Source organism: Schistocerca americana, chromosome 3, assembly GCF_021461395.2.
Source record: "Schistocerca americana isolate TAMUIC-IGC-003095 chromosome 3, iqSchAmer2.1, whole genome shotgun sequence".
In the NCBI taxonomy this organism is placed as follows: domain Eukaryota; kingdom Metazoa; phylum Arthropoda; class Insecta; order Orthoptera; family Acrididae; genus Schistocerca; species Schistocerca americana.
The window spans coordinates 376,474,572-376,502,096 of NC_060121.1; the positions used below are offsets into that span (position 1 = coordinate 376,474,572).

At 41.3% G+C, this 27,525-nt stretch overlaps 1 protein-coding gene and 1 non-coding gene across 2 annotated transcripts in view; both read right to left on the minus strand.

Moving 5' to 3' along the window:
- LOC124606118 (slit homolog 2 protein) overlaps window positions 1–27,525 on the minus strand; it is a 627,832-nt gene that overhangs the window by 408,956 nt on the left and 191,351 nt on the right. The window lies entirely within an intron of this gene.
- Window positions 24,759–24,833, minus strand: Trnat-ugu. Its single transcript has one exon. It is a non-coding gene; the product is annotated as a tRNA-Thr (tRNA).

Genomic DNA, 27,525 nt, shown 5'->3' on the forward strand with positions numbered 1-27,525 from the left:
GTGACACGTAAATAAGCATCCTGCCTGATCACCTGCATCCATTCATGACCATTGTGCATTCCGACGGACGTGGGCAATTCCAGCAGGACAATGCGACTCCTCACACGTCCACAGTTGCTACAGAGTGGCTCCAGGAACACACTTCTGAGTTTAAACACTTCAGCTGGCCATCAGACTCCTCAGACATGAACATTATTGAGCATATCAGGGATGTCTTGCAACGTGCTGTTCAAAAGCGATCTCCAACCCCTTCTACTCTTACGGATTTATGTACAGTGCTGGAGCATGGTGGCAGCTCCCTCCAGTACTACTTCAGACATTAGTCGAGTCATTTCCACGTCGTGTTGCGGCAATGCTGCGTGCTCGCGGGGGCCCTAGACAATATTAGGCAGGTGTATCAGTTTCTTTCGGCTCTTCAGAGTAATAATTTCTATTCAGCCTATAGCTCTACCGTGAAATATACCGGCTCCATTTATAATTCTTCTGGAAGAACTACATTCTCTAACAATAGTAACGAACGTGGGATCGAGATTCCTTTGTACACTAGAAATGAAAAGAATCTTTATAATACATTCTGCCTGTATCGTGTACAGCCCATACGTCTTCATGACACTGTCAACAACACAAGCTGCCCGTCTCTACTCCCTGTATTACAAGGAGAGATTTGTTTATATATTTCTTATAGGAGAGTGAACTACATTTATGAAATGCCTTGATAAAAGAACTTGGCAAACACTGGGAAATTTTGTAGAAGCTTAGATTTTAACCATACTTGTCTTCGTGGTCTTGTTTCGTCAGCAGTAATGACTGCATATGTTTACCGAGCGTTCACTTCATAATAGAAAGCAACTCTTGCAGATAAAAACGACCAGACTGTAAAACTTAATTTAAGTTGTAATTTTGTTTCATTTTTTCGCAGTATACCGCTTTGTCTATTCCAAACGGTCATGGAACACGTCTCTACGTTTCCAAAACTGTTTTAAAGACAAACCAATATTTGTGTTGGAATTTGCGAGAGCGTCGTTCGAAAGAGCAAGAAAGAGAAACCTACACTTGATCATTCAATAGAGTCGTTTATCTGCGTGCACATTCAGCTTCATTTGCAGGGGAGCAGCAAAGAAATAATCCAAAACCAGAGTTTCTCGCCTTCCAGATTACCCTTTCATACAATATGTGGGGAACAACATGTACATAGTTTAAAATATCGCTATTTCACATTAGTAAAATTTTCAGAAAATGACATGTCAGAGCTGAGACATGCAAACGGTAATATGTTTAGTGGATGAACAGTTGTGATTGTATTACGTAAGAGTTTTTAATGTTCTGGTAACATTTGAAGGAGTGAAAACGTTTTTATCAATAAGCCATCATAAGCGATAGCGATGTCGCAACCTGGAAAAATTCTTAATAGCGAACGCCGCAAGAAATGAAATTTTTATTTTAATTATTTGAAAGTGTCACTGTGTGGACTGGATCATAAAGCGTTCAAAATTTTCCGTGATTGTATTGAGATGAAATGTACAATTAAGAAGTAAAAATGAGCGCCGAAAGCACAATGTTGTCTTCTTTGTTAAAAGATATAGCGAAATGCGATACTAAAAATTAACGAGGAAAAGAGATAGTGTGTTTAGATGGAACTGATTAATTGAATGACCCATTATAAATTTCCAACAAAAAAATTAAAAATGAGGCGCTGAAAATGCATTACACTGTTTTTCCTGTTTGTATGAGGTCCACGAATCCTCATTAACCGAACGGTTGTGGCTCGAGGGCTATGGCAATTACTGCAACCTTTTTTGGACAAATAAATGATAAAAAGAGGCACTTTTAATAAATTTAAAACGTAGCTTTTAAAACGGTTCGTTGCGACTTCGACAGTTGGAGACAACGAAGGTACAAATACAAATACGCTGAGATCGCGTAATGGTCTGCTACGTGGTAGGAAAGGGTATTCAAAAGATCTCTTGAGTGAGTTCCTGACGTAGCTCCCAGTCTAGAATCATTAATGCTCAAACATTTTCAATTGGATTTAAATCTGGAGATTTTGCGAGGCACTACAGCGCCGATAGTTGTGGGTAGCCCGTCAATTACCTTCGTCTACACCTATACTCACCAAACGAAATTACGTTGTGTGGTCACTTACTCCTTTCCTGTTACTATCCTGAATGGGCCACGGGAAGGTCGACTATTCTTCTTTGTGTGTGCTCGAATCTTTATGAGCTTTTCGCGAGGTATACGTGGCGAATGGGGGATGTGATACACAAGTTGAAGGTCCAACACACCCACGGGCTCGCTACTGGCTGCCGCTAAATTCCGTGTCCGCGCGCTCCCGCACCGCGGCTTGACGTCACGTGTTTTGAAAACGTCAGTGCAATTGGCCGCTGTCCGCAGGGGGGTGAAACTCATATAGGGATTTCCGGTAACACGACGTTGGTTTGGTCCCAAGTTTAGCAATTTATAGTCTCGTGTTCATATTGGATGACGTAGTCTTCCATAATTGTTTTGGTATCGTAGCAACGTGATCGTGATTTTTCGTTTAAATTGCAGTGTAGGTATGTTGCTATTGTTCTGCTTAATTTTTGGATGCATTCGTAATATTTGATGGTGTGATGATTCAGTATTTACTTTTTTACTTTTGTTTCATATAAAACACGAGGTTGTATCATCACATTACGTTCTGTGGACTCTTGTATATTTGTTCCTGCAAAGAAATACAATTTCCGTTGCTCAGTTTACTTAAAGGGTAAGTATATTTCTTATTTCTGTTAGTATTTCCTTATATTTCATAGAGAATCCCATGCTAGCAGCTTTTGACATAGTTTGTATTCAACTTTCCGAATCCTGTAATGGAATATAATTCTGGCTTTGATTCATCTTCCTTTTTGCCACGAAGTGACACAATAAGTATCATTTATTGTGCCGTTTACTACATACCAAATATTGGACGTGTTACAATTGATTCGTAATGCCTTGAGTGTGTTCTATTTCCCGTTTTCGACAGTAAATATTCTGTACAGTACATAACACTCTATCCAGGTAAAAAGTGTTTGTTGCTGTTGTATCGACAAAGGTTGTGTTCTCACATAATAAGACATTTGTTTCGAAGTCACACAAAGCAGGTCCTTCAAGCAGTTGAACATTTATACGTAGTATTGTGGCAATATCCAATGCAGTAGAAATCTTCTCGCACTTTAATGCTCAACACAATGTAATACAGATTTACAGCTGTAACTGTTACTGATAATGTACAGTTGAATTTGGTATCTACCATGGTATCTAGATGCTGAAATATACTGAAATGGTACAATAAGCAGTGTTTCTACCGCCTGATAGCACTGTTTAGCACTGTTTAACGCAGTAGTGTTGAATATAGAATATAGTGCAACTACGCTCACGCAGTTATATATTGAGTGATGTGCATATCCGTATTAGAAATGAGAATTTGTTTCGTTTTTTCACTATTTTGTAGCAATAACACATCAGATTACAAGCCATGATAGCAGTTGTCAATACTTCAATACAGGATAGCTGCATTTAGACATAAGCTAATATGATTTTTGATAGTGAAATTAATTTCACATTGAGTTTTCTTCAACATTAATCAATGTAAACCATACCTGATCTTTTTTCTCGTTCCTAATTTTTGGTTTGAATAACATTTCAGACACATGAGGATGGATCATACACGAAGAGATGAATCCAGTTTGAGGTTGAAATTGAAATACTCGTGCAAGTTTCCTGGATGCAGGAGTAGTTATTATGTAAAAATAAATTCCAAAAACAAGAATAAACATTTCTATAAATTTACAGCTGCATCAAAAAGGGAGACTTTAAAGAAGTGGAAATTGATCTGTAATATAGATGAAGGTGTCAACTGTAGTTATTATTATGTGTGTGAGGATCATTTCTATGAAGCAGATTTTGTGAACTTTACTAGACACAGGCTAAATCCTGGTGTTATACCAAAGCACATGGAACTGGTGTTGCATCATCCTCCCCCCACCCATCTGTGTTACACTGGTGGTGGTGGTGGTGGTGGCGGTTTCACCACATTGGGTGCAAATATAGGTGTGCAAGAGACAGGTCACAATGCAAAATCTACAGTAATACAACGAAGCAGTCCCCCTTTACAGAGCACAGATGATGGTGAGTACAGCTTTTTATCCTCACCTGTTTATGATGTTGAAAGTAGTGCAGGTGTAATGGGATCTGGCGTTTCTAAACGTGATTTAACTCCAAGAAAACACAAAATGTATAAATTGCATAGAATTACAGTTTCCAGAGTGTGTAAATTGAAAAAAAAAACAGCTACAGAATGAGAGGAATAAATTGAAAATTCTAAAAGAGTTGTATGATGACAGGAAATTTCAGTTAATTGAAGAAGAGTTGAATGATGTGACTAAAACTTTTATTAATAGTCAGTTAAGAAATGCCAATATGCAGCCCACAGCAGTACGGTGGTCTATACAAGATAAGGCATTTGCTTTATCTATTTATAAGCGTAGTCCCCGGTTGTACAGATATTTGGCCACATACTTCTCCCTTCCATCTGTCAGGCTGCTCAAGGGAGTGCTTTCCCACATACCATTTGATACAGGACTTAATCCAGCTTTATTAAACTTTTTGGCAAGGGAAGTAAGTAATATGCATGAAAATGACAAGTATTGTGCTCTACTTTTTGATGAAATGTCTCTGGATGATGGTATGTACTATGATGCACACAAACAGCTAATCTATGGGTATCAGGACTTGGGTCATTTAGGACATTCACCTGTAGCTGCTAGTCAAGCATTGGTTTTTATGCTGAAAGGCATTCACAGAACTTGGAAACAAGTTTTAGCATATTACTTTACTGCAACCACTTTCCACTACACCCATTTGAAATCACTCATTGTTCACATCATAAGTGAACTACAGAAGATTGGGTTCAAAGTTGTTTGTACGGTATGTGACCAGAATGCAACAAACCAAAAGGCCCTTAAGCAACTGTGTGAAGCAAATTTGTTGAAGCCCAGTATATTTCATTTTGTCCTCAATAATCAATCAATTGTTACCATTTATGATGTACCACATCTGCTCAAAAACACTAGAAATGCTCTGATAGATAATAAAATTCAATTTGAACCTCACAAAGCAGCAAAGTTTGAGTGCATCAGTACAGTGTTCTTTTTGGATAAAAAAACGGTTCAAAACTCTGCCCAAATTAAAAGCACAACACTTGAATTTTTCTGATTCCCATGTCAAAATGAAGGTAAATGGTCCAAATGGCTCTGAGCACTATGGGACTTAACATCTATGGTCATAAGTCCCCTAGAACTTAGAACTACTTAAACCTAACTAACCTAAGGACATCACACAACACCCAGTCATCACGAGGCAGAGAAAATCCCTGACCCCGCCGGGAATCGAACCCGGGAACCCGGGTGCGGGAAGCGAGAACGCTACCGCACAACCACGAGCTGCGGACCATGAAGGTAAAAGTTGCTGCTGCACAAATGAGCCATACTGTTGCAGCTGCAATTGAAACATATGTTTCTACTCACACATTACCATCTGAAGCTATACACACAGCTGAGTTTGTGGAAAAGGTAGATAATCTCTTTGATTCACTCAACAGTAATGAGCAATACCCCAGGGATGGAAAACAATTTAGGTGTGCTTTATCAGAAAATTCGCCACATTTAGAAATGTGGTATAGCATATTGAGGGAAATAGGCAGCTGGCAAATAACAGATTTAAAAACGGGAAGAAACAAGGCTAATATGTTTAGCTTCATAAAAGGTTGGCAGATTACATTAAAGTCTATTATTTTCTTGTGGAAGACCTTGAAAGTGGTTGGCTTTAAGTACTTAAATTTAAAGGCATTCAATCAAGATGCTTTAGAAAATTTCTTTTGTTATATAAGACAACATGGTATTGCTAATACAAACCCAACTTGTTTTCAGTTTGTACAAGCTCTGAAGACTTGTGTTGTCAATCATATGACTTTGCCTTTCAAAGCCATGAGTGTAAGTAACTGTGAAAATGATGATTACACTCCCTTGAGCAGTTTGAGTCACTTTTTGGCAGCTAGTGGTAGGAGTGAACATTTAAGTGAATGTGAGATGAAAGACACTGATACACCTGAGCAAATTTATTCTTACTCAGATGGTATCATCGAGTCTGTAGAAGATCAACAATCCTTAGCCTATGTAGCAGGCTATGTACTAAAAGCCATAGATGGACCAGATGATTGTGAAACATGTAATACCAGTCTCTACTCCTCTGTTATGACTGAAAATCATTTGTTTGCCTCATTTAAAGAGAATAGTGAGGAGCATTCTCATTTGAAATATGCAAGTGAAAGAGTCATGATTTTCCTAAGGGCACTCCATGATCAGCTGTATGAGTATCTAAATAGTCATGGTCACACAACAAAACTACATGATAATTTAAAAAAAAACATTTGTTCTGTCTCATACAACAATTTGTAATAAACATGACATTGAAGAGAGACTTCTGAAGACAAGTATTCCATTTATAATATACAAGTATGTGAAAGAAAGGAAATTTACAAACAAGAGGAAATTGTGTATGCAACAACTTAAAAAGAAGTTCAAATCATGTTAAAAAACTTTGTATTTTGTTTATTATGTGTACAATGAGAGTAAGCTCCCTATACATATACAAATGTTCTTGTATCAAAATCATGCCTTTGACTTGTTATGACAAAATCTGGTAATTCAGCAGGCACATAACTTAACACTTTCTAGATGTGATGATTGGATTCTAAACGTATAATGAATAAAGTGCTGTCAAGGGGAATTTGTGTTAATTTTCAGTAGTGTACCAAACAGTGTTTTCAAAGAGGAAGTAAATAAATAAAAATGTTAAAAATAAATGTTGTACCAGTGTCTTCTTTCATTATTTAAACATGATGGGTGTTGCCAAAATAACAGCCAAGTTGGGGAAAAAAGAAAAAAAAAATGTTGTGTTGCAGTTCATTTTCTTTGTATGTCTCATTGGCAAAAACATTTTGGCTACATTCATGGAGTGTCTACCTGCTCTGCTCCCAACTTATTTTTCAGTTTTGTAAAGTAGTATTTTGTGTGTTTCATAAATTTATTTGAACTGTGCAGAAGATCAATTTCAGATGACTGAATATCCATAAATAACAATCAACAGAAAAAATAATAAATCGGATTTTGTAGACTTTACAGTACATCCTTGGTTTGTAGCACAGATTTTTTTGTAAATGACCTCTTGGTTATCCATTACCTGTGTAGTTATTTATTTGTGTAACCTACTATTCCACTTTCGATCATGCGAGTGGACATAATGTGCTTTAGGATATGTGGAAACGTAAAAATCATTTAAATATGCATGCAATGTCAGATGATTTTTGTCTGCCTTGTGCTAAAGCTCGTTTATTTCCACATGACAATGGCCACACGGCCAAAATCGCAATATTGAGTTTTACAAAAAAAAATTCACAGTCAAAAGGTGATTTACGAAAATTTTCACAATGTAAACTGCAGCTACGAGTAATTAATGTTTGTTTTTGATTGAGATTTCTTTTATATATTACTTTGCAAGATCTCAAAAACCTTTATTACTGCACTATGCGGCCCACATTCAAAGATTAAATGAAAAATATTGTCCTCTAATTCGCGTATTTAGAAATAAAAGAGATTTTCGTGCAATATTTTTTCGTATTGAAGTTCACAGCCAGGCCACAAGTACCGCTGGTGTCGTTCTGTGTTTCCGTATAATAATGTGGTCTTTGCACTTCTACTATATTGGTGTTCTGTGGCTGTCCGTCGCCGTCGATCGCCGTTGCCATCACCCAGTAGTGGACGGATGGTACACATCTTCTTTAACACCGGCATCCATATTCCGTTTAATTTCACGCCCTCCTCCTTTCGATTGAAATTATGAGGGTGTTTAGCGATTTCGATTGCCTCCCTGTAGAGCCTTTCGTAATATCCGCTTGTGGCCGCTAGTACTTGCGTCTCCTCGAAACGAATATTGTGGTTCCCTGGCTGGAAAGCATGCTCTGCAACAGCTGATCGTTCCGTTTCTCCTCTTCTACAATTGCCCTTGTGCTCTTCCAAACGTTTAGAAACAGTCCTTTTAGTGGTTCAAATGGATCTGAGCACTATGGGACTCAACATCTGAGGTCATCAGTCCCCTACAACTTATAACTACTTAAACCTAACTAACCTACGGACATCACACACATCCATGCCCGAGGCAGGATTCAAACCGGCGACCGTAGCGGTCGCTCGGTTCCAGACTGTATCGCCTAGAACCGCACGGCCACTCCGGCCGGCAGACCCTATATTCGTATACTTAAAATGATTGCCTATATCCAGTCAATCATCCCACAAAAATTCTGCACTTATTTCTGGAATACCCAATACATACAATGCATTATGCAGGGTGTTTCCGTAAGAGTGTGCAAAAATTTAACAGGACATAGAGGATGCTCCACTGAAGATGCTGCAGTCTGAGGTAGTGGGAATAAAGTCACATTATTATGTACTTTTTTATTTACATTAGTTACAGTTAACTTTAAATACCATCATTGACACAACTGACGTACCACTTGTACTGTATCTTACAAAATTCACTGAAACTGACGGGCGTCAACCTCAATGCAAGCATGGCATCGTCGAAGATAATTATGAGGTATCCTGATCTGTCGTTGATTCATAGCACGTTCTGTCACGATATAATGTAAATTCGATACAATATAGCCACCTTATGGACAAGTAAAGTACACAAAACCTGCATCATAACTTCCTGGTAATCAGGCTCGCCGTCCTTGTTTCCTTGCTGGTAATAAAGAATGCACATGTAAACATGTACGTATGTTGGTTGTAAATAATCTGGAAAACAGGAATGCTTGACAAAGCGGTAGGCAAGTTTACTTCCGTATCTCCATAAGCTGACTTCTCCGATGCCAGGTTCCCTACCTCAAATTGTTCAGTAAAGCATTCTCTATGTCCTGTTACATTTTTGCACGCTATTACAGAAACACCGATATTACTTAACAAAAAGGATATTTCTAATGAAACACTGGTAATAGAAAGTAGCATCTTGATTGTTCATTAACACTGGAACAGCAAATTCGCTTTAAAACAGTGCTTTGTTCGGTTACCTTGTACTGTTACTACAGCAGACGCAGTAACATTACAACTTCGTAGAAATTCTGCTGCATGCCTTGCTGGGACAGTACTTCTACAACGTACAAATATTGCGGAGAAACGGCTTAACCACAGCTTTGGGAGTTGTTTCCATAATGAAGCTTTCGTTGTTACGAAACTCCAATGAGTTGCGTTTTGAAAAGCTGGCAATCTGCATCTGTCAGAAAGCTTGATACCAGCGTACACTCCACTGCGAAATGAAAGATTCATTCTGGATTATTACATTACATCAGCTTTACCACGTGCGACGGAGTTGATTAGTGCCGAATGCTTAGCAAGCCGCCTTATTAACGGCAAGAACTTTCTGCGGCAGGATTTCTCTTCGTGCCACCTTCATGTTCGACGCAAAGCTTATTTGGTGAACACAACACAAATATTGATCTTCGAGTTAGGTAATTATTATTCTATTCACTGTGTGGTCTAGTAACAATAGCATTCTTATTCCTGAGAGTATTTTCATTCCATCGTTACAACTACAAGAAATCCGCGTTTTTCTCACCGGACGCTTTTCGTTTTATTTGAGTAAGGCATGTGCGGTCTGTAATTAAAGATATTTACAGTTTGATTTGCTTCTGAGATGCTAAAAACAAATCAAATTGTAAATATTTATAATTACAGATAGCTGATGATGCTACACTTCAATAAAGTGAAACCCGTCTGTTGAGAAAAACATGCATTCCTTGTAGTTGTAACGACGGAATGAAAATACCCTCAGGAATTGTAAAGCAACGACGCGCAATATGGTGACACTAATGAAAAATTTAATAGCATTCTTATACTGGTAACATCGCAGTTCACATTAGCAAATTTCGACCACTCTAACTTCTGAGGACTTCTAAAAACAGATCTATTTAACGAAGTGCAGAGGTAAAATTTATTCCGGTATTTCTGTTCACCTCAAACGACGGAAACCACTAACGAGGTGACTGTACATTGAGCCTCTTTACGGAATGTATCCCCTCTGCATTTCCTACTTCAGTATCTATCTACATAGAACGGATAATGCACTGCACTCACTAACATTCTGAAGGGCCATGGTAAAAGGCACTTTCATATGAGTAGTAGTTCAAAAGTCAGTTACAAGTACGAAGGCTTTCAGTTTGGGCTGAAAAAAAAGTGAAACGCAGTTATCCACCGACATACCTGCGTCCTTACGCTACCTGGACATTAGCAAACTAGGACTCTCGATGCGCTTCCGGGAAAGGTTCACTTTGTATTCGCCGAAGGACGCCATCTGTGGCATGTGGCATATTTTCACCATCGTTTCACAGGAACTTTGTATAAAGTTAAATATCGTAATAAAACCGGAGTGGCTGAATACGAGACAGTCAAAAGTTACTTTTACGACATTAAAGACACGGATATTAGCGTAAATGCCTGTCAACATATTTAGCGACTGCCAACGGTTTGGACGTTTAAGCTGTGGAAGAGGAATGGCGCTGGAGATGGGGAGACGGAGACTATCGATAAAGCAATAAAACAGCCGCTGAAAGTTAGATAAGTTTGCACACAGTAAATACTTCAAGAGACTTATAAAACTGGCATAAATCACGTAGATGTCGTGTTTTCGGAAGTTCTTTGTTAGTTAAATGCAAGCAGATATCAATCTGAGATTTACGTTGTTGTTTTGAGGCCGCTATCGCCTTTCTGGCGGCGTTGTGAAACAGACCAACGGTCGTAGATGGAAGCTAAAACTCCATTTACTGAAACAGCGTCAGATAAAGAAACTGCGAAACTCCAATTTACGTCTACGTTACGCCATTTACTGGTGGGAAAAGGAAGACTTCTTCTGCGATTATATTCACATGACTATAATGATTAGCATTCTTGATGAAACTGTTTTTGCTGCTCATTCTTGAGTTTTGCGGTTTCACATACGAGTAGTTATGACGAATGCAACGCAGTGACTCGCTCTTTATTGAATACGGTGGTATGTATGTGCTATATTTACTATCAACGAAACTACGGAAGACACAATGGGTATTTCTCATCTACTTCTTCTTCAGCAATACATGTAATTCGTATGAAGCTGCACAGTCTTCTTAAGTCTTTCGATATGTCTTCTAGTTAGGTTGGTTCTGTAAGTCATGGCCATTCTTTGGGTATGTTAATTTCATATTCTTCATTCAGTTGTCTCTGCTTACACCTCTTGGTGCATTGTTTCGTTTATCGTCTGGTCTACTTCTGAGTAACTACTTGCTCGTCTGAGGAATTGCAGTTTTACACTTCGTATTCTTTTGACACTCTACTTATAGATAATGGCTATTTGCCCCGATGATAAATATCTCCCAGAGTCACAGTTTTACAAAATTTTCACTGCCGTATCCTTTTTTACAATGCGTTATGGATGGGGTCACATGCATTTTGAAACTCATCCTCGTTTAAATCTAGATTTTTGATACTGCAAACCGGTAGAAGACGACCTGGGAGAAGATTAGTTTGAGTTCTGGGAGAATGTAAAAACACACCCTACGACATAATAAAATATAAACTAAAGAAAGGTAAACTATGCTTATGGCATTTGCAGATTTAGAAATAGCTATCTGCAATATTGACTGGAATACACTCTGAAATTCTGAAGATAGTAGTGGCAAAAAACAGAAAGCAAAAGGCTATTCGCAGCTTGTACAGAAACCAGACTTCAGTTACAAGAGTCGAAGGGCATGAAACGCTGGCAGTAGTTGAGAAGGGATTGAGTCAGGGTTGCAGCCTCTCTCCGATAGTATTCCATGTGTACATTGAGCAAGCAGTAAAGGAAACCAAGAACAGACACTTCATACTGTACCTGAAATTCGGGGAAAAGAAAGAAAAAGTTTCCGGTTTGTTGATGATGTAATTCTGGAACAGACGGCAAAGACTTGGAACAGCAGCTGAACGGAATGGGTAGGGCTTTGAAAAGAAGATATAAAATGAACACCGACAAAAGTAAACGAAATCTGATGGATAGTTGTCGATTCGAATCAGGACGCGTCGAAGGAAATTTGGAAACCAGATGTAAAATGCATACTGGGAACAACAAGAAAATCGTTTGAGAAAAAAGATACGTTTTATTAACATTGAATATAAATGTCAGGGTTAGGTTGTAATTGCTGAAGGTACACTATGTGATTAAAGTATCTGGACACCCCCAAAAACTTACGTTTTTCATATTAGGTGTATGGTCCTGCCATCTACTGCCAGGTACCCCACATCAGCAACCTCAGTAGTCATTAGACGTCGTTAGAGAGCAGAATGGGGCGCTCCGTGGAACTCACGGACTTCGAACGTGGGCAAGTGATTGGGTGCCACTTGTGTCATACGTCTGTACGCGAGAGTTACACTCTTCTAAACATCCCTGAGTCCACTGTGACAGTGAAGTGGAATCGTGAAGGGACATGTGCAGCACAAAAGCGTAAGAGCCGACCTCGTTTGTTGACTAACAGAAGCCGCCGACAGTTGAAGAGGGTCGTAATGTGTAATAGGTAGACATCTATCCAGACCATCACACAGGAATTCCAAACTGCATCAGATTCCGCTGCAAGTACTAAGACAGTTAGGTGGGAGGTTAGAAAACTTGGATTTCACAATCGAGCGGCTGCTCATAAGCCATACATCACGCCGGTAAATAGCAAACGACGCCTCGCTTGGTGTAAGGAGCGTAAACATTGGATGACTGAACAGTGGAAAAACGTTGTGTGGAGTGACGAATCATGGAACACAATGTGGTGATCCGTTGACAGGGTGTGGGTATGGCGAATGCCCGGTGAACGTCATCTGCCAGCTTGTGTAGTGCCAACAGTAAAATTCGGAGGTGGTGGTGTTAAAAGTGTGGTCGTGTTTTTTATGGAAGGTGGCTTGCACCCCTTGTTGTTTTGGGTGGTACCATCACAGAACAGACCTACAATGATGTTTTAAGCACCTTCTTGCTTCCCAATGTTGAAGAGCAATTCGGGGAAGGCGATTGCGTCTCTCAACACGATCGAGCACCTATTCATAATGCGCGGCTTGTGGCGGATTGGTTACGCAACAATAACATCCCTGCAGTGGACTGGTCTGCACAGAGTCCTGACTTGAATCCTATAGAACACCTTTGGGATGTCTTGGAACGCCGACATCGTGCCAGGCCTCACCGACCGACATCAATGACTCTCCTCAGTGCTGCACTCCGTGAAGAATGGGCTGCCATTCCCCAAGAAACCTTCCAGCACTTGATTGAACGTATGACTGCGAGAGTGGAAACTGTCATCAAGGCTAAGGGTGGGACAATACCGTATTGAATTCCATCATTACCGATGGAGGGCGCCACGAACTTGTAAGCCATTTTCAGCAGGTGTCCAGATACTTTTGATCACATAGATTATTTTCATGGAGTGTAGCCTCATACGAAAGTGAAACACAAACAGTCCAGACAAGAAGAGAATAGAAGATTCTAGAATGTGGTTTACAGAAGAATGCTGAAGATGATATGGGTAGATCGATTAACTAATGAAGATGTTCTGAATCCAACTGAGGACACAAGAGGTTTATAGCACAAGATAATTACAAGAACGGAACAATTTCTAAGGGACATTCTAAAGCTTTAAGGAATAATCAGTTTGACAATGGAGTGATGAGTGAGGGTAAAAATTGTAGAGGGAGAAGAAATGGGTGTAGGTAGCAGTATTTCTGCACAGATGCGGGGGCTTGCATGGGATGGTCTGGCGTGGAGGGCTGCAGAAAACCATTCTTCGCACTGGAGACCACAACAATATACTGAAATCCACACAGACACCTTGGCTCCATGCCCTTGCTGATATCGATCCATGAATCCGGAGACTCAGAGGTAACTGCCCGCGTTTCATACGTAGATTTGAAACGCAATATGGTCGGCTGATTACAGATCGGTAGCCCGGTGTAAGGTAGTGCGCTTACTGAAGCGAAATGATAGTCATGCTGCGTAGTGAGCAGCGCAGGACAATGCGAGCACTGGCAATTGGGCCAGAGCCGGCTGGCATTAGGCACCGGGCATGTGTGTACCAGAATGCCACGTCAATGCCAGATGAACGTGCCAAGCTGCACTTCTACCACGTGACACGTCCGATGCTGTCAAAGTCCACAAATGTTTTAGATTTGACGTTGCGATTGCCTCTTCAGCTTTGAACATGAAAAACAATCTTCATCATCTGTTGCATTAGTCGTGTAGAGATACATGTGCATTTACGTTCGCAGCAGTGTCCGAATCGTCAACAGAAGTGATCAAGATAAATAATGAGATCGCTACTTAAAATTCGGCGGAGCAGACTTATTGAAGGGAAATTTTGCTGTTGCTGTCCCATACTCACCACGATCGACGCTTTCACCGTCATTCTGATCGCTGACATATAGATAAGCTGATAAGCTGATATTTTCGTCTCTCAAACGATGCAGCCATTTCGACACTGTCACAGACAGTAAGATTCGGCGGCCTGAATGAGTTTTCACAATGCTACAGTACGTAAGATCCCAGAATGAATTCAGTTTACACGGTTCAACCATCCTGTTACTTGAACGGAAATTTTAGTGTCTTGAAAGGAGATTGTAGAACGAATATCAACAAAATCAAAAGAAGAGAAAAGATATTTAGTTGAACTGAATAAAGCTAAGTCGAGGAAATTATGTTAGAAAGTGAGACATAAAAAATTGGCGAAGAGTTTTGTTATTTGAATTGGAAAATTATGGCCGAAGTAGAGAGGATATAACTGCATACTAGCTCTACAATTCCTGCAAAAGAGGAATTTTTGAATATAGAATTTAAATTTAGCTGTGAGAAAAACTTTCTGAACGTATTTGTATAGAGTGTACCATTGTAGGGTAGCAAAACGTGTACAATAAGCGGTTCAGACGAGAAGAGAATAGAAGCTCTTAAATTCTGGTTCTATAGTAGAATGCTGAAGACTAGATGGAATATTTCATTCCTAGGAGTAATGAGCCTATGCTTAAATACAGGGAGAGTACGAAAAGGATCCCCACGACTTGTCAGGTTCAAAAATGGTTCAAATGGCTCTGAGCACTATGGGACTTAACTTCTGAGGTCATCAGTCCCCTAGAACTTAGAACTACTTAAACCTAACTAACCTAAGGACATCACACACATCCATGCCCGAGGCAGGATTCGAACCTGCGACCGTAGCGGTCGCGCGGTTCCAGACTGTAGTAATGATGTGGTAATAAATCTTCTTTCGTTATAGAGGGAAGTGTTGGCGGTAGAAATTGTAGAGGAAGACATAGGAACGAAGAAGATTGAAACGGATATATGTAACAGGAATTGTATACAGGTGAAGAGGTTGTAGACTGATGACCACAGAAGTTAAGTCCCATAGTGCTCAGAGCCATTTGAACCATTTGAAGAGGTTGCACATAATACATTCGCATGGAGAGTTGCATCAAGCCAGTCTTGAGACGGAAGATCACAACAACAATTAAAACTATATTCTGCTAATAATAATACGTATAATAACAGCTACAAAGAATCATGATATATCCATCGCTGTGACTCAGTGGGCTGCGTATCTTACTGCCCTGCGAAAGAGGAGGGTTCATTTCCCAGTACTATCAAGGATTTGCATGGGAGAACCGGAACTATGTCTGCACGGCCTCGTGATGCCAGCTGAGGAGATGCTTGAATGAAAAGTATCGGCCCCAAAGCCTAGGAACTCACATCGGCCAGGTAAGCGGAGTGGTGACCACACGCCCCTCCATACCGCATTCGAATGACGCCGGTCGTCACTAAATACTCCGTCATCGCCGGAGTGCGGAGCTCATCAGTTAAAAAAAAATCCATTTTTAGGTACATATTGCTTATCGGAAACCAGTTAACGGGAACATACGTTCAGGTGTAAAGTATTAACGTCAGAAAGTGTAAAGTAGCAGAAGGCAACTGGGGCAAATGTAAAGACACAGTTCGAAGAAACCTCGAAACTGCAGGGAGCAACTTACAGGAGGAAGAAGGGCACCAAATTTTAATAAATGCTATGGAAGCCGCAGCAGATATCAAAATTTCAAAGAAAAAAGTACTCTCCTTGGTGGTAATCGAAAGCTTTAGAGAAGCTGCAAAACTCCGATGCAATCTGGAATCCTAACGCCAGAATCCTACCTTGGTTAATTACTCGGTACAGAGAAAAGTAAAAACGCGTGTAAACAAATTATGGGAAAAAGCGGAAAACGGGCCTGATTTTGTTCTTCACTCAATAAAGCGACCAGTGTGACCAATATTTGGTATAAAACAAAGGCTTTTAGAAACAGACGTCTGCCATCCACTCTTCCTACTACAAGTTCATGGATTTATCGATGCTCTCTCTCCTCCAGCGGTCCCATTCCAGCACTATGCACCTCCAGCTGAAGATGACTATCTTCGTTCATTCGCTAAAAAATGATACTAAATCATCGTGTGACAGCTGTACTGGTATTGATCACATGTATTATTCAATGCTTGACAATCTGCCCAAAGAAGCAAAAGAGTGGCTCTTGTTCATTGCTAATCAGTACCGGATGAAACGGGAGCTGTTGGAAACTTGGAAGACGTAGGTTATAACCCAGTTATGGAAAATGGAAAATATCCTAATATCTCGTCTAACTATCTACAGACTGCATTGTAGTCTTGTGTAGCAAAAACGCTGGAGCTAATGGGTAAAATGAGGTTGTAATGGTGGCTCGAAAAATGTAATTTAATGTCTCGCTGTCAATTTCAGAAAGGGTGAAGGGGCTATTGAGAATCTAAATTCGGTTGCTATGAGCTTCATTTCAGTCTTTGAAAGGAAAAAAAGTGTCGCTGCCGCTTTTCTTGACCTTAAGCAACTGATGATCATGTGCAGATACCGATTCTATAGACCAAGCTGACGGATTTTGGAATTCCTTCGAGGATGATTATGGCATCAGTTACCTGGTCTCTCAAAGAACAAGCTATATCAGAAAGGAAACATACTCGGTCCGTTTCTTGTCTCTCAGAGCGTGCGTCGGGTGCGATTTTAAGCCCCCTCTTGTATAATCTGTATACTTATGATTTAAACCGAATAATCACTCTCCCAACCACAATTTTACAGTTCGCAGACGATTTTTGTGTTTATTCAACAGTACACGCATATCTTCCTGCAGAAATGGAATAGCTCACAGCTATAGAGCACATGGATGAATGGCTGTCCCACAATGGGTTGGAGATCTCGACTAAGAAATCCGTGATAGTATCTTTTTACAAAGCGAACACTGCTTGCATTGTTAATCACGTCACATGGGGAAAGTATACTTCCCAGATAAAATCTCATGCTCCATAACTCGGAATGATATTTGACTCTCAGCTCAGCTGGGCCCCTAACATTCGGTTTAATGTTAATAAACTCGAGAAAGGATTAAATGTAATTCGCTCTCTCAGCCGTGTACAGTCGGGAGTACATCAAGTATTCTACTCACAATGTACTGAGGGATTATTCGATTTAGACTGGACTAAGGTTGCATGCTGTATCAGAATGTGCCTGATTTACCTCTCCACATTAAATACTCTTCAGTTCATGGCTATTCGTACCTGTGTTGGAGCCATGCGTCCGACACCTACGCCAGCCGGAGTGGCCGAGCGGTTCTAGGCGATTCAGTCTGGGACCCCGAGACCGCTACGGTCGCAGGTTCGAATCCTGCCTCGGGCATGGATGTATGTGATGTCCTTAGGTTAGTTAGGTTTAAGTAGTTCTAAGTTCTAGGGGACTGATGACCTCAGATGTTAAGTCCCATCATGCTCAGAGCCATTTTTTGAACCGACACCTACAAATGCTTTCTTTGGTAGATGAATGAGAGATGCCCTTCAGCATTACACGTCAAATGCTGTCAGATAAATTTTTCATACAAGCAATGGCCTTGCCTGTCTATACGAGTGGAGACTGCATTTATCAATTACGGAATGTGTACAGCAAAAGAACTATAGTTTCAGACGTTTGCACAACTTTCGACTTTTGGTATTCTGTCAAACATTCTATGCGATGTTCTTCGCATTTGCATTTATTTGAATATGATCATGACACACTCAGATGCCAGATTCCTGTCTATTATTATAATATGATAACCTCGATGAGCGTTAACGTAAATTGCAGAATTAACTGTCTCGGTGAAGCTCAGTGGCCTGGTTACATCTGTATATATACTGATGGATTCAAAATTCGTCAGAAGAAATATACTGGTTGTGCTTTTATATAACTCAGCTCCAACTCATTAAAGCTTCAGTTTCTCCTCGGAGGCTGTGGCAGTTTTACAATCAATTACATATGTATCTTCAACTTCCTTGTTAAAAATATTATTCGTGTCCGGCTCCCAGGGTGTTGTTAAAGTATCCAATACCGAAGATGGAATAATACAACATACAATTATAGTTTGGATGTGTCACTAGAATGTGTTCGCTCTAAACGGAGGGAGCAGGCTGTCATTCTCCTGCGGTTGCAGCCACACACTTACATTCGCTACGATGAGGAAGTTAACGTCTTAGCGAAGCAAGTTGCATCTACAGGAACGTTCTCAATTTGAAATTATCCTATACAGCCTACTTACGTGAAGTCAAGAGCCACGGAAAACAGCAATGGCGAGACATATGGAATGTATCTCAACAAAAGAAAGGTGGATATTATGAGGCATTTACGAGGACGCATTTGGACCGATCTATGATGAACACCATCATTCGACTTCGCTTTACCCAAACCCCGTTTCCTGTAAATCTGTATAGCAACAACTTTTACGATCCTCCTGCATGTGAGTGTGATTCCAGTTCGTGATTCCAGTTCAGAAACTGATGTAAACCGCGTCTTGTTTTCGTGTTCCAAATTTGACAATGAACGATCGGAATTTCTGAAGATTTTGATCAATACGGGTTACTTCCTCATGCAAAATTTATAGGACTCATGTGTCTAGTTCACTTATCATTCTATTTGTTGAATGTATGTTGTGGATGAAGTTGACAGATTGAGTTTTCAGTTAAGTGAATATGCTTTTATGTATTATCTCTGTACAATTATGTATTCTATGGAAACATATGTTATCAGTGCATAAAGAGAGTACAAACTCTGGAGGCCCAATAAAACGAACAAACAAAAGGAAATCTGTTTTAAGTTAATAATCTATGTTTATCTTAAAGCGCAACCCGTCACGTTATTTCACATGAACACTTCTGTAAGTACGCAGAAGAAATTTCTGAGAATGTACGTTTGAAGGACAGCATTGTATGGCAGTGAAACATGGACCGTGGGAAAACCGGAACAGAGAAGAATCGAAGCGTTTGAGACGTGGTACTACAGGCGGATGTTGAAAATAAGATGTACTAATTAGGTAAGGAACAAGGAAGTTCTGCCCAGGATCGGAGAGGAAAGGAATATGTGTGAAACAGTGACAGGGAGAAGAAACGGGATGGTAGGACATCTGCAAATGCATGAGGGAATGACCTGCATGGTACTACAAGGAACTGTAGAAGACAAAAACTGTAGAGGAAAGCAGAGACTGGAATAAATCCAGCAAATAATTGATTACGTAGGTTGCAAGTGCTACTTTGAGATGAAGAAGTTGCACAGGAATTCGTGGCCGGCCGCATCAAACCAGTCAGAAGACAGATGACTCAAAAAAACGTATGTACTTTGTCACCAGACAGCGACTTCATATGTCCTACTAGGGCAACAGCAGTGTAGCTGTTCGTACCACGCCGTGGCGAACACACGTGACGTGGGCAACACCTCGCATTACGAAGCGGTCTTGAGTCCAACGCACGAGGACGGCACAGACCCCTATTCAGCGCTAACCCCTTCAGCAGGAGACCTGTCATTTGATAGACAAATGAGCACGTGGCCCTCTACGATTCCCGTCATACGTTGTGCCAATGAAAGCGTGTCCTGAAGTTGCATCAAATTATTGCCGTGTTCAGCGGAGCTCGTGCACGCGGACGATTCCGTGCCCCGTGAAGCCGCACCGTTGCGGCTGTCTCATGCGTTAAAGGGCTATCCAGTCTACATCGCGCCTGCCTCAGTTGCTGTCACAGACGTATCTCCTATGACTACCCGTTCTTGGTCTTTGATTCCAAAATAATGCTGTATACAGGATGACAATTATTGATCTACATGAAATAAAAGCGTCATAAATTCTGAACGGTTTGCGTTAGGACATTCAAACTGCGCGGTTGGCCGCGGGGCTTGAAGGGAATTAGTATGCGCATATATGGGTTGGCTTAGTGACGAAGGCCCCTTTCATATGGATGGGTTCGTCAAAAAGCAAAATTGACGCATTTGGGAGAGTGAAAATCCGCATTTCACGAGCGATGATTCTCTTTACCGGTGACTCTGGTGTGCAATGTACAGTCACGGAATAATTGGTGCGATGTTTCTTGATGGCACGGTGACCATCGAACGCTACGTGAAGGTTTTGTAAGATGATTTCATCCCATTTATCCAAAGTGACCCTTATTTAGACAAGATGTGGCCCATTCAAGCCGCTGCTCCACCCCATCGAAGCAGGAGAGTGTTCTGGAGGAGCACTTTTGGGACCGCATTCTAGCTCTGGGGTACCCAGAGGCCACTGGCATAGGCCTCGATTGGCCGCCATATTCTCCGGATATGAACAAATGCGACTCCTTTTTGTAGGGCTATATTAAAGGCAAGGTGTACAGAAATAATTGCAAAACCACTGCTGAGCTCACAACAGCCATTCAGGAGGTCATTGACAACATCAATGTTCCGACACTTTAGTGAGTCATGCAGAATTTTGCTATTCATTCACGCCGCATCATCGCCAACGACGGGAGGCACCTAAATCCAAATATCTGTAGTGACCTTTATATGTTGAATAAAGTGTGAGAAAGCCGTAGTTTGTAACTAATCTACAAACTTTTCATATATTTAAATAACTGTCACTCTAATTGCATTCTGTTCTATGTGTTCTGACTGCAGCATAATTCGCTGGATGTACGGAACATCGCTGTTGAGACTTTTGTAAATGTTAAGTGGAACAGGAAGGACGAGGTGTTCTGATAAAAAGGATATAACAGTGAAGTAGTTTTTCGCTCCTACGAACAGTATATCGAACTTACTATGACAGAAAAAAAATCAGGAATGGAATTAAAATTCAGCATAATAGGATATTAATGATAAGATTATACGAATGCGTGGTGTCTGTTCTTTCGGACAAATTACTTACCGAAAACTAGTTAACGGAAGCGTACGTTCAGTTTTAAAGTGATCATTAACGTCAAAAATTATCATTAGTCGGAAAGAACAGATATGATACATTCATATAATTGATTGGCCTCGGACACGTCCGAGAGAACAGACACCACGCATTCATGTAACTGATTCGCCTCGATGGGGTCCACATTTACATTCGACCTCCAGGGGGAATCTAAAGTTAGCGGGCGTGGAGAACATCAATGGGGACTACGGATAAGCTGCGCTATGTGGGAATGTGAGTCGGCCCGGAGAGTGTACCGAGATAGTATGCGCATTTGCAATAAACACTGCATCTGAATGGTGCAGTGGTTAACGCAGCTAACTAGCAAGATCGAGATTCCGGAACCGAGTCACAGTCTGGCACACATTTTCACTCATCGAAGCTGATTCCCATGCAACTGATATCATTACTTCCCTTTCTTTTCCTTTCTCCCACTCTACCTTCAGTTTAAATTATGGTCAGATTCGATGATGACGTTGTTATCCTCAGTGAAAGCGAAGACCCGTTGAACGGCATGAATACCGTAATGAGTACATAATATGTATCATTAGTAAACTGAAGGGAGCCCAAAGTAATAAGGATTAACAGAAAAGAGATTAGCAGTGAACTGAACATCAAAACGGCGGCGGGAGGGGGGAGGAACAGACCAAGTGAATGGGTTCTGATACTTTGCAAGCAAATCAACAGTTAACAGACGAAACACGGTGGACATAAGAAAATCAGATTAGCGTGGAGAGTGATAACATTATTGGAAAAAAGTATCCGCTAGGCCTCAATTTAAAGAAGAAATTTCTGGGAATGTACGTCAGGTGCACAGCGAGCTATGGTAGTGAATCGTCGACTATGGGCAACAACAGAAGAGAATCGATACTTTTAAAACGCGGTGTTATGAAAGGATATTGTTCAAATGGGTTCAAATGGCTCTGAGCACTATGGGACTCAACTGCTGAGGTCATTAGTCCCCTAGAACTTAGAACTAGTTAAACCTAACTAACCTAAGGACATCACAAACATCCATGCCCGAGGCAGGATTCGAACCTGCGACCGTAGCGGTCTTGCGGTTCCAGACTGCAGCGCCTTTAACCGCACGGCCACTTTGGCCGGCAAAGGATATTGTAAATTAGGTGCACTGATAGGAAGAGAAATGAGGAGCTGCTCGGCAGAATGAGCGAGGAAAGCTACATGAAGAATACATTGATAAGAAGAAGGTACAGGGCTATAGGACATTGAAGGAAGAAAGATTATAGTCTCGTCGACAGCGTGGTTATTATAGACGGAGCACAATCTAGGATTACGAAATTATGGGTAAGGTAATCCGACACGCCCTTTTCAAAGGAACCATCCATTATTTGCCTGCAACGATTTAGAGAAATCATTAAAAACCTAAATCTCGATGATGGCCAGACGCGAATTTGTCGTCCTGCAATGCGAGTCTCGCTGGGCCTCCTCGCTCGGTTACGTGCATTGAGACACCAAGAAGTTACTTGCATGGTCAGTGGTACTTGAGGCAGCTGTACGGAGTAGAAACTGTAGAGGAAGAAGGAGAATGGGCTACATCCAACAAGTAGCTGAGGGGACTGGATACAAGTTACACGCTCAGATGGAGAGATTGTCACACGAGAAGAATTTGTGGCGGGTCGCATAAAACCAGTCAGATGACTTCAAACCTTCTAAAAAAATGTTAATATCAACTTAACATGTTTACCTCGGACGATTATGATGGCTGGCAATGGTCAAATATAATGAAGAAAGGCACCATCTGGCTCACGTGGTACCTTTACTAAGGGTAACCGCTTTCGCCTTTTGTTACAGGTCACCCTCAGATCTATACATCTAGTTACTAAGTAGTGTAGCTTGCCAGCAGAACTGAGAGTCGGTTAAACTGTGGTGACATGATATCTCCTGGAGAGAAAGCTCTCAATTCCGAATTTCCCACGGTCTTAACAATGGAAGGTGCAACATTGATTCTTCTGTTTATTAAGGTAAGTTGGGACTATGTCTTATTTCGCAGGGACAGTCCTACGACTTCGAGGCTATTCATACTCAGTTCTCCACCCCATTATGTCGTTCAAGATTTTTACTGGACCACTGTACCGTATCAACTACCAAAACTAGTTCGTTTAAAAAATATGTTTGATCTTATATATTGAACACATATATTTGTACAGCAATATCTGTTCAGACAATGTTGGAAGGTATGCCGCAAGAACATGTAAAATTAATTAGAAAACTGCAAGACAGAAGCGTCTTAAATAAAACAGTTTGCTGGTAATTTGTACTCTTTTTCAGTCAATAGACTTTAGTGAATAAGAGATCTGATGTATCGTCTAGCTACAAAGAGCACAACATAAGACATAGCACAAGTGTAATTAGTGACTGGTGGCTCCTTCGTTTCGTAAAAGAAGCTGACATTTTATTTCTCTCTCTCGCGAGATCTCCGTGGTTATCGTTTGTTTAAGTATAGTAGATTAAAGAAACTGATAACTCTCTATATCGAGAGGTGCTGTCATTCCTTGCCTCTTCCACCTGCAGTTCCCGGAGACGGCAGGAAGCGATCATCAGCAGGGTTGAAAGCGACACCGGGGACAGGGCTGCCTGCCACCTCTCGGGGCGCACCTCTTCCCAGATGAAGCAATTATTTAGAAGAGATCAGTAATGGAGAAGTGATGAGATGCTGTAGCGCCGCCGTCTTTGGCGAATGATTCGTTCTGGGCAGGGGAAAATCTCAATTTGTTTGCTCCGACGAGGGTACGGGTATCGATTTCACGATAAGGTCGGAATAAAATTATTTTCGTGCAAGAGGGACAGGAGGGGCGACGTAACAACCTCACCGGCGACAGCGTTTGGCAAGTTCATCCCTCGAAAAGCGTGAGTTTCCTCGTTACTCGAAGTCGCAATAGCGAAAGAATTGCACTTAAATGGAGCACGGTGCTAGGAAGTAGGAAAATAATGGCTTCATCTTAAATGATTGAGGGTGGATTTCCTTAACATTTACTTTCCTACATCTGCAGGGGGTGGACAAAAATGTGGAGAGACCGGAAACAAGACACATTGCCAAGTCAAATACGGTGTAGGAAAACCGTTGGCATTCGAAACAGCTTCCGGTCGTCTTACAACAGATAAACAGAGATTCTACACTATTTTTACAAAAGACCGGCAAATTCAGGCACCGATGATGGATGCTGATAGCGATCACGAACACTTCTCTCCAAAGTAGACCACTAACGCTCAATAATATTGAGATTAGGTGACTGTCGTGGGCATGGGTTACTTGTTGACGGCTAATCGTGTAACCAGACAATAATGTGACATTCCAAGAAATGAAATGATAATTAAATCAAGACCTTAAACTGTCGACAGGTGTTGATATACATAACGGGGACAGCTGAAAATGTGTGCCCCGACCGGGACTCGAACCCGGGATCTCCTGCTTACATGGCAGACGCTCTAGCCATCTGAGCCACCGAGGGCACAGAGGATAATGCGACAGTAGGTATTTGTCCCTTGCACGCTCCCCGTGAGACCCACATTCGCGACTTAATGTCCACACACTACATTCGTAGTGCCCCTGCCCATCACACTCATTACTCGAAGCAGGCAATCTTAACCAGTCCCGTAAAAGTTCGGGCAATGCGTGTGCATCCGCACAGAAGAAGGAGGTCAATGGCCGATTAGCCTTAAGTATATGAATATCGTATCTTCTCTGTGCCCTCGGTGACTCAGATGGATAGAGCGTCTGCCATGTAAGCCAGAGATCCCGGGTTCGACTCCCGGTCGGGGCACACATTTTCAAATGTCTTTGTTGATGTACATCAACGCCTGTTGACACTTTAGGGTCTTGATTTACTTATTACTATCAAAGAGAGGTGCATGGTCACCGATGGTATCTGTTCTTTCGGACATGTTAGAAAGAACAGATACCATCTTCATACATGAATGTAGTATGTGGACATTAAGTCAAGAATGTAGATCTCACGGGGAGCGTGCAAGGGTTAAATCCTTGTAGTCGCAGAACAGATACCATCTTCATATATTCTACGGAATGTTTCGTAGTACCTTACATTTCTACATGTTTGGGGTTAATTCAGTACCTACACCGACTGTAGAGATAAGAAATGAGCTCCGTACACTCGCCAGCGCGTCCTGGGACGTCATGTTCGAACTCGCCGTCTCTGTGTGCCCACAGAGTCGATTCGTGAGCTTCCACCGCAGACCACTCGCCAATGACTCGCTCAGAAAGGGAGCGAGCACATGAGTTCGCAACTGTAACCGCGGACTCGACACTCTCCCGCTACATACGCATCCGCTTTTAAAGAAACTCCCGCCGTTAAACCTTAAATTACTAACCATTTATCTCACCCAATCGTGATCTCGGCAATATAGCCATTCACAAGGGCAAGTTGAAATGTCACAAAATGTCTGACCTGCCTAAATGCCAGAAGCATGTTAACAGGGCTGGGCAAATAAAAAAGGCCCCGACGAATGGGTACCATTGGACGTCCGCCACAGAATCCACACTGGTTCAGAGCATACTGTGGGCAATGTAGTGTGAATGGAGCAGTGCAAAGGGTACGATGGTACTCTCAGTGGGGCAGCGGGTGTTTGTTGTGGAAATCTACGTCAAAACGTGCTCGTGAAACTGTGTACTCAGTTGTTTACTGAGAAATTTTGTCGTGTCAAAGTGACAGAAAAGAGTGGCTATTAAACACTTATTCTGAAAATGGCGACAGGATCCTTTCTGAACAAGTCAAAAAACATCCCGAAACGTCTAAACCTGCCCGCACACCAGAAAATGTGGCTGCAGTTTACCAGAAATGCTTCAGAGTGCTACCAAGTCAAACCGATGCTGTCACACGAGACTGCAATATCACGTCGATGATGCGGACGAATACTCCACACGGACCTGCACATGTATCCCAAATGAATGTCTTGTTTTTCATGCATTAAAACCAGCAGGTGCTCCTCAGCGTTTCCAGTATTGTGAGCGGCTGCTCACTGAGATAACAATGAATGGCTTGGACACAGATCTGTTCTTTATGTCTGATGAAGCCTGGTTTCACGTGTATGTTTAAGTCAACTGACAGAATCACAGGTTCTGGGTAGTGGAGAATCCGTATTACTTCCACGAAACACCATTGCATGATCAGAAGTTTGGGATTTGGTGTGCAGTGTCTGCATGCCGCATTATTGGTCCCATCTTCTTTCATCACACTCTGCCTTCGGCGCATTGCATTGCCAACATTTTGAGTGCAACTGCTCATACAGCCGACAGAGTTGTTGGCAGAGACCAGTCTGGTCGCAAGCATACTGGCCACCCAGGTCACCTGACTGTCAATGTGCGATTAATTTGTGTGGGGAGCCGTCAAGTCTAAGGTGTATCGTAACAACCCTTAAAGTCTTCAGGCACCGTAGCAGAAGGTTTCGGATGGGACTGCACCAATTCCAGCATCCAGCTTCGATCCGCCTTTAGCAACTTCCTGATCGTGGGCCGAGTGCCAAGAGATGAATGGTGGTCACTTCCAACATCTACTATAGTCAGGTTAGTACTGTATTTCCTCACCTCTGCTGTGTTTCTTTGTACCCTGTTCTTCGGGCCACTTTTAATTGCCACACTTTATATAACAATATAACGACTGATCGGTTAGCAGTGAATATTGTTCTGTTTGTACACACATTTATACACATAAAATGTTTTCTAAGATTGCTGTAACTTTATCTCAATATTTGATATCTATTGACTGCATGTTTAGCAATGACGTCGATGTATACATACTTTCGAGCCGTTACCGAGTCTATAGCGACAGTACCAGACATGAGGATGAGGTGCAATCTCTAAATGGCAATTAATTATTAAAATAAAATACAAAAATGAATTATGAACTACGCAACTTACTGTTAGCACATAAACTCATGTTGCCACTTCCAAATGAATACGGAAATACAGCGCCTTTTTGTCTCAGGTTTTCCTTGTGCCCGCTTTTCGTTTGATGCAGCATATGCATTTTCTCATGGAGGACGTGGAATAAACAAGATTACAAACATTTTGCTTAACTGGATGAAATCTATATGTTTTTCGTCTGAATCGTGGATGAGACTTATTCCAGATACCATTCCTCCTGTTACTGAACACATTTTCAATTGTGTACTTCGCATTAATTAATGT